Source organism: Berghia stephanieae, chromosome 5 (genome assembly GCF_034508935.2).
Source record: "Berghia stephanieae isolate SIO BIC M18660-M18661 chromosome 5, UCSD_Bste_1.3, whole genome shotgun sequence".
Classification (NCBI taxonomy): domain Eukaryota; kingdom Metazoa; phylum Mollusca; class Gastropoda; order Nudibranchia; family Aeolidiidae; genus Berghia; species Berghia stephanieae.
The window spans coordinates 8,862,361-8,871,886 of record NC_088364.1 but is presented as its reverse complement, the minus strand read 5'-3'; the positions used below and the strand labels follow the sequence as shown (position 1 = coordinate 8,871,886).

General features: G+C 38.4%; 1 long non-coding RNA gene across 2 annotated transcripts in view; it reads left to right on the top strand.

Annotated features, from left to right (window-relative positions):
- LOC144972377 (uncharacterized) overlaps positions 1–9,526 on the top strand; it is a 39,517-nt gene that overhangs the window by 26,387 nt on the left and 3,604 nt on the right. The gene's annotated exons all lie outside the window — the stretch shown is intronic.

The window sequence follows — 9,526 nt, the reverse complement described above, 5'->3', positions numbered from 1 at the left end:
AGTGATGATGATGATTATGTGGTTGTGGTAGTAGTGGTTATGATGATGTGGTGGTGGATGTTTGATGATGATGACGACGTTGATATGTTGGTGGTTGCAATCGTGTTGGTAGTGATGATGATGATGATGAAGATGATGATGATGATGATAATGATGATGATGATGATGATGATGATGATGATGATGATGATGATCTGGTGGTGGTTGTGGTAGTTATAGAGATGATGATGACAATATGATGATTGTAGTAGAGGTGGTGGAGATGGCGATGTGGTGAAGTTATTGTAGTGGTGGTGATGATGATGATTTTAGTAGTAGTGAGTGCGATAAAGATGTGGTGAAGGAGTTGCAGTAGCGGTAGTGATGACGATGATTATGTGGTAATAGTAAAGGTTGTAGTTACAATGGTGATGGCGATAATGATAATGGTGTGGAGGTGATGGTGGTTGCAGTAGTGATAATGATGTGGTGGTGTTGGATGTAGTATTGGTGATGGTGATGATGATGATGATGTGGTGGCTATGGTGGTGGTGATTGTGGTGGTGGTTACAATCGTGTTAGTCGTGATGATGATGATCTGGAGGTGGTTGTAGTAGTGGTGGTAGTGATGATGATGATGATTATGTGGTAGAGAAGTTGTAGTAGTGGTTGTAGTGATAATGATGATGACGATACGATGGTTGCTGTAGTGGTGATTGTGGTGCTGATGTGGTGGAGAAGTTGTAGTGTTGGGGGTAGTGATGATGATGATGATGATGATGATGATGATGATGATGATGATGTGGTGAAGAAGTTGTAGTATTGGGAATAGTGATGATGATGATGTGGTGAAGAAGTTGTAGTATTGGGGGTAGTGATTATGATGATGTAGTGAAGACATTTTAGTATTGGGGGTAGTGATGATACTGTGGTGAAGTTGTTGTTTTTTTTAGTGGTGTGGTGATTTCAGTAGCGATGAGTGCGATAATGATGTGGTGGATAAGTTGCAATATTTTTGGTGGTGACAATGATGCCGTGGTGGTAGTGAAGGATGTAGCAGTGATGGAACTTTTGATAATGATATTTTGGTGGTGAAAGTGGTGGCGGTGGTGGTGGTGATGGTGGTGTTGGTGGTGGCGGTGGTGGCGGTGGTGAAAGTGGTGGCGGTGGTGGTGATGGTGGTGGTGGCGGTGGTGTAATGGTGATGTGGTGGTGATCTTTGTTGCAGTTGTGGTGGTAGTTATGATGAAGATGACGATGGTATGGTGTTTTTGGTGGTAGGAGTGATGATGGTGATGACGATGATATGGTGGTGGTGATTGCAATAGTGTTGGTAGTGATGATGATGATGATGGTTGCACTTGTGGTATTAGTGGTAAGGATATGGTGGAGAAGTTGTATGATGATGATGATGATGATGATGATGATGATGATGATGATGATGATGATGATGTGGTTGTAGTAGTGGCTGTGATGATGATGGTGATTTTGTGGTATTTGCAATGATATGATGGATGAGTTTCAGTAGTGTTGTAAGTGACGATGATGATGATTTGGTGGTGGTGGTGATGATATTGATCATGATGATGAAAGTGGTGAGTACGATAATAATATGGTGGAGGAGTTGAAATCGTTGTGACGGTGAAGATGATGATAGTGATGATGATGAAGATGATGTGGTGGTGGTGGTAGTAGTAAAGGTTGTGGCAGTGATGGAACGTATGGCAACGATAAAGAGCGAATTAAAACAGTGTTGGATCGAAGCGCTATTCAATACATTAGAGACTCTACTAACTAGATCAAATTGGAAAAAGGCGACGGACAGTCATTGCACAAAATGGGGGGGGGGGGGGGGGGTCAGATGACGTAAAGATTGATGAGTTACTCCTGAAATCTTCGATTTTGCTAACATGCGATGCGTTTATTAAAACAATCACCTCATTCTCTTGAATATTTGTTTGCTATATATAAATTCAATAAGTAGTTTAGATTGTTCTAAAATTTGATACATGCATCATTTATATAATATGTAGCGTGGTGGATGCATGGTTATAAATATTTGTAAGTTGTTTTTTTTTTCTTCTTGCACCGATATATTCTAACTTGTAACAAATGTTGGCAAAAGCCTTATCTCTTTGAGTACAGATTCAATTTTCATTATCTAAACCGTCCCGATATAATACCGCCTTGAAGCGGCGTGTTACACATTTAGTATGCTTGTCCCATATAATGAAATAACGACTGGTGTTAGTATTATCCTTGATTGTACCCCCCCCCCCTTTTTATTTTGGAATGAATATCATTTTTTCGATTATACACGATTTATAAGCAATGCTTTTATTCCAAGCTTCGCTATTTACTTGGAATAAATTACGATGAAATAATGTTCCTTTCTCGTATGTCTTATTTTCTTTTATTGGAAACAAATTTATAATTAATTTTAGTTAAAATTATATATTGATTTGTCAATTGGTTTTAGACATTTGTCGTCTTGTTTGAACAATATTAATTTGAATAACTGAATCTAATTAAATCTGTTATGGAACACGTCACTAGGACAGTTTCTATAAATAAATCGAGTGCACATCGAATTCCGGTGACGTTTGGTGCACACGTCCTTGTCAAACAACTTTTTTTGTTTGATCACAAGGCGGCGATATACATTACGTAACATCCAATTGGTGACAGCGCTGCAGGTATAAAATTTCATTTTCGGAAGTAATGTCCTTCTCCCGTATTCCCACCTCATTGTCATACTAGCTAACGGGAAAGTTGACAAGCAAACCACGTGCAAAAATTAGGGCGTTTGATTTCGATGAGATTTGACACAACAAATTTAATTTTTCGATAAAATCATCACGATGTCTAATTCATCTCATAATACACGCAAACCATCTTCACCTCGATTGGAAACGCTGTGCGTGGGTGGGGTTCCTGGCCTCCTATAGTGGGCAGGGGACACTTACTGTGTCTTCTATCCCCCTATATCTGTTTTCCAATTTGCATTCTGTCTTTGTCTTGGAATGAGATTACTAGGTTTTGCCCTGGCCTTGGCCGTAGTGCTTGGCTGAGAGGGAAACAGTCAAATACATATTTATTATTTTGGGAGATGATATTTGTTTCCTTGTAAATCATCTCTCTGTTTTGTATTATGCTTGTTGTTTTGAATGTATAATGTAAGCATTTGAGTGTGATCCTCTTATTGGGATTGTGTGCTGGTGTCTGGGTGAGACATTTAGGTGATCTCAAACTAAGTACTCTGATAGTGTGCTCTTGGAATCTACATCTTCTCTCTATTTGAACAATTCCCCTTTGTCTTACTTTTTTCCTCAAGTCCTTTTTATTGTACATCAAGAATCTTTTCACTTTCCAATTTCCTTTCTTTTTACTGGCGCTGATATGACCTAGATGTGTTGCAAGCGCCGTAAAAACCTTAAAAACAAAAACAAACAAACGAAACGCTGTGCAAAATTTGATGTCGATTGGTTCAGTGGTTTCACGCCTAAGTGGCACACAGATTCTATTTGCCAAACAAATAATTCAATTAATAATAATAATAATAATAATAATAATAATAATAATAATAATAATAATAATAATAATAATAATAATAATGATGATGATGATGATGATGATGATGATGATGATGATGATGATGATGATGATGATGATGATGATGATGATGATGATGATGATGATGATATTAATAATTTTAAAAAGTAATAAGAAGGAGGACGGGGACGAAGAAGAACAACAATAAAAGATAAGAAGACATTTATATTATACACACCGCAATGTGAGAGTGAAAAGACAGTTGTCGTGTCCAATTAGGAAGATAAGAAAATATTTAAACAAACTTGAATGTAAACAAATAAAGCAACAGTCTCTGACTTTTGAACATAGATCTCGACTTGCATTCAATCAAGGCTGCCATGCAAATGGACGTAATCAGCGTTACAATATTATTTAACTGTTTATTTCTTTATTCGTGACTATTGTAATTAATTACTCGTATAGATCACAACATGTCGTGCTTTCTAGAAGTCAGGTGATTAACTTATTCGATTTTTTGAACTCACGTTTGGCGTCTTAAAATGAAGTCAGGCGATATTGGGCGTGGTCTGTGACGTACGGGTGGAAAATAACAACAACTGTAACCCGGCGCTGTCTTTTGATCGATCAGTATTGTCTACATAACTCAGGTGTAAAAGGATACCTGTCGTTAACCAATGACGAATTTCTAAGTTTTCAGCTCAATGCTGCACCATCGTAATTGTATTGAAATCGCACAAAAGTTGTCAGAGATCGAGTTAGCAGAGACGGAAGAGTGTCAGAAGCATTTCAGAAATGTCCTCAAATGTTCGTACCCAGCAGACGTCAACATCATCGTAGACTTGGCAGTTGGGAGTGTGTGTGTTACGGACAAGTACAGCGTTTTTCTAATTACCTTAATAATTTATATACTCAATGTATAGTTCAAAAAAAAAAAAAAAAACGCCGTGAGATGGTATTCTAAGTTCAAAGTCCTTCATCTGGACGACCTTATCGGCCAGGGTTCCAAGACGATCGCATGGAATGTCCAGTTTCATCAACTACCCCCCCCCCCTCCATGGACTTTGTCCAGGAAGTTTCAGAGAACCGGGACCTGGTCATTATCTTTACAAAAACATCTTTGCTATTCGTCAATGATTATAGACTGGTATCCATTTACACCTGAATTAGTGCACCTGGACTGGCTTGTGCCGAGGGCGGCCACCCGGAAGCTCATTGTATATTCTCTAACCTATATTCAGAAATAAATCATTCTTTCTTATATTTCACAAGCCGATTCTGGGTTGAGTGATTCCACAATATTATCCTAGTTTCCCATCTTAAACACCACAGATAGATAGAGAGATAATAGATAGATAGATAGATAGATAGATAGATAGATAGATAGATAGATAGATAGTGAGAGTGAGAGAGAGAGAGAGAGAGAGAGAGAGAGAGAGAGAGAGAGAGAGAGAGAGAGATACATAGATAGATCCGAGTAAACAAGTCCCTCTCGTTTGTCTACTTGTCGGTGTGTGTCTAATTTCTATCGCTATCATTGTTGTTAACATACAATAAACCCGATCAATGGAGCTGAGTCGAAAATCTACATAACAAATGTACAGTACGATTGTTCTAATTTGGTTAATCATCATAACCCCGACCTTTATAAATTCCCGTCAACAAATATTCTACTTCTACTATTACTACTACTTCTACTACTACTACTACTACTACTACTACTACTACTACTACTACTACTACTACTACTACTACTACTACTACTACTACGACTGCTGCTGCTACTACTACTTCTACTACTACTACTACTACTACTACTACTACTACTACTACTACTACTACTACTACTACCATTACTGCTGCTGTTGCTACTACTAATACTAATGCTACTACTACTATTACTACTACCACTACTGCTGCTACTACTACTACTATTACTACTACTGCTGCTGCTGCTGCTGCTACTACTACTACTATGACTACTACTATGACTACTACTACTGCTACTACTGCTACTACTACTTCTACTACTACTACTACTACTACTACTACTACTATGACTACTACTACTACTGCTGCTACTACTACTACTACTGCTGCTACTACTACTACTACTACTACTACTACTACTACTACTACTACTACTACTACTACTACTACTACGACTACTACTACTACTACTTCTACTACTACTACTACTACTTCTACTACTACTTCTACTACTACTACTACTACTACTACTACTATGACTACTACTACTACTGCTGCTACTACTACTACTACTGCTGCTACTACTACTACTACTACTACTACTACTACTACTACTACTACTACTACTACTACTACTACTACTACTACTACTTTTTACTCTACTTTTTAAGTAAGCGAAAATATTTGTGTCTCTATCCCTCAATTTTTCTCCCAAGCGCATTCGTGTTTTGAATTCGTTTGCCGTAATGGAAGCTTTTCTTTGCTTTGATCTACTGTTTTACAATACCTACTTGTTTGACTTTGTCAATATGTTGTGATTATTTTGATGTTCAAAAGTCACGAAATCCTTCCTGCAAGCTGACGTGTTCTGCTATGTCCTCTTCTCTATCATCGTCTTTGTCGTCGTCGTTATCATTACAGTTGCTTTTTAAATGAGAAAATGAGATCAGTAGCGTCACGATTGCAATCACGTGATCCGGTATTGCACACAAACAACTTGATTAAAGGCCATGCCAATTAGTGTTGCTGAATTGATCGCACGCAAGCAAGTGGTCTCACTTCTGATAGATTGACTAAAGAAGGCAACTTGTTTACAGTAACAAGATAAACAACTGCGCAGCAATTTTTTCCACAGAAATGTTGGTATGGCAAAGAGCTCTAAAATCTCCATGTTGTTCTTGGCTGCTGTACTGCTATATATCGCTCATTTTCTGATCATCAGAGGATAAAGGGGCGTAACCCCCGTCTTTTTTCACTGCATCAAAACGAAGTGACTGTGCAGATTGACCCAGGAACTCTGTTCACTCCCCACTGGTGTCCACTTCTCATTGCCCCGTGTTCACTCCCCACTGGTCTTCATCTCCCATAGTCATGGGTTCACTCCTCACTGGTGACCACCTTCCCTAGACCCAGGTTCAATCCTCAGTGGTATCCACCTCTTATAGCCCTAGACTCACTCCCCACTGCTATCTACCTCCCAAAGTCCCAGGTTCATTCCCCACTGGAATCCACTTCTTATAGTCCAGAGTTCACTCCTGACTGGTGTCCATATCCCGTTGTATCGTGTTCACACTCCACTGGTGTCCAACTACAGTAGTCCCAGGTTCACTCCCCACTGGTGTTAATATCCTGTGGTTCCTCTTTTACTCCCTATTGGTGACCACCTCTCATATCGACGGGTTCAGTTCCTATTAGGGTCCACCTTCCATAGCCCCGGGTTTACTCCTCATTGGTGTCCACATTCCATAACCCCAGGTTCACTCCCCATTGGTGTCCATCTTCCAAAAACTCGGGTTCACTCCCAATTGGTGTCCATAGCCCTGGGGAGTGAACACGGGGCTATTCCATAATTTACACCAGTGGGAAGTGAATACGGGGCTATGAGATATGGACACCAGTGGGAAGTGAATACGGGGCTATGAGATATGGACACCAGTGGGAAGTGAATACGGGGATATGAGATATGGACACTAGTGGGGAATGAATACGGGGATATGAGATATGGACACCAGTGGGAAGTGAATACGGGGCTATGAGATATGGACACTAGTGGGGAATGAATACGGGGATATGAGATATGGACACCAGTGGGAAGTGAATACGGGGATATGAGATATGGACAACAGTGGGGAATGAATACGGGGATATGAGATATGGACAACAGTGGGAAGTGAATACGGGGCTATGAGATATGGACACTAGTGGGGAATGAATACGGGGATATGAGATATGGACACCAGTGGGAATGAATACGGGGATATGAGATATGGACAACAGTGGGGAATGAATACGGGGATATGAGATATGGACAACAGTGGGAAGTGAATACGGGGCTATGAGATGTGAACACAGGGCTATGAAATGTTATACTATTAAGAATAGATCTACACTAGAAGTAGTAATATATATATATATATATATATATATATATATATATATATATATATATATATATATATATATATATATATAAATCATGACATAAAATATCACGATATATATATATATATATATATATATATATATATATATATATATATATATATATATATATATATATATATATATATATCGTGATATTTTATGTCATGATTTTGTTTTAATTTGACTGATGGACCGACACTTTTTCCTCCTTTTTGACAAATTGCCATTATCATCACTGATTATTAATATTACGGTATTGTTGTTATTGTTATTATTATTGTTATTATTACTACTACAACTACTTCTACTATTGCTACTACTACTACTACTACTACTACTACTACTACTACTATTGCTCCTACTACTACTACCACTACTCCTCCTACTACTACTATTGCTACTACTACTACTACTACTACTACTACTACTACTACTACTACTACTACTACAACTACTACTACTACTACCACTACCACTACTACTACTACTACTACTACTACTACTACTACCACTACAACTAATACTACAACTACAACTACAACTACTACTACTACTACTACTACTACTACTACTACTACTACTACTACTACTACTACTACTACTACTACAATTGGAAACCCGCAATAATAGTAAATAATACTATTTTTTAAAATACTTAGATATACTTATCTACTCATTGATCTCAGATGATGTTCAACTGCAAAAATTTCAAACCAAAATGTGAAAATCCTTTTCAATTGTACGAAATTATATTGTAAATGTTGTTGCTTTATATTGCTGCTATTTAATCTGTAAGATGCCTCGAATTGGTGAAAAAGCGACGGGAGAAGCTTGTCCTTGATTTTCCGAGTGAGACAAGTATTTTAAGAGACGATTTATTTCATTAAATAAATACAAATAGCTCTGAAATTGGCTGAAATTTATCATTTATTTCTGGCTGTGTTAAATCGGAACTCAGCTCTATGTCGCAATTCTGATAACATTCGGCGTTAAAATAGAAGGTGAAAACGGAAGAGGGTCCGGATTGTAACACTCCACCCTATGGCACGTCAGCCATGATATTCGATTAAAAGTAGTTTTTGGGTGGGGTCTTTGCCATGGTAAGCAAGAGGTTACTTGTTGTGTCTTCTCTACCTCTATTTCTGTATTCTGGTTTGCTCTCTGTCTTTTTCTTGGAATTGGATTACTTGGGTGCTTTTTTACGGGCCCTTGCCGGAGTCCATGGCGGATGGGGAAACAGTCCAATATATAGTGTTAGTTATGGGATGTGATTTTAGCCCCTATAAATCATCTCTGTGTTATGTACTAATTATGTCTCTGTCGGGGAAAAATGCAATATCACCTAACAGACGTCATGTCCCGTTCTACATGTTACGTGTTGCTGTTGGGGACGGTTCACAATTGACGTCAACCAAATATTGGCAAAAATTGACCCCCCCCCCCCCTCCCCTTTGTCAACTCCTGTCAACTTTTGTCCAGGGGGAGCCCTGTTGATGCCAACTTTAACATTCTTATGCGTACACGCAAATGCTCCACCACTTGAGCTAACGAGGCAGTAAAACGAGGAGTCACAAGTCGTTTCTTAAGAGAAAGAAAAACTATATAAACCTTGTAAAAATTGATTAGACATTTTTAAATATATGATACTTTTTGGACCTTAAAATAGAAATATCTTTTTTAAAAAGTGCAACTTGAAGCATGACTGAAAGCAAACTATTTGTAACAGTATCTTCTAATTTTTATTGCTGGTGGTATCAAATAATTATAGCATAGTTGACATCAACTTTTGGGAGACCCCCCCCCCTCCCCCACCCTCTCTCTTTTATGGTTGACGTCAATTGTGAACGGTCCCTTGGTCAGG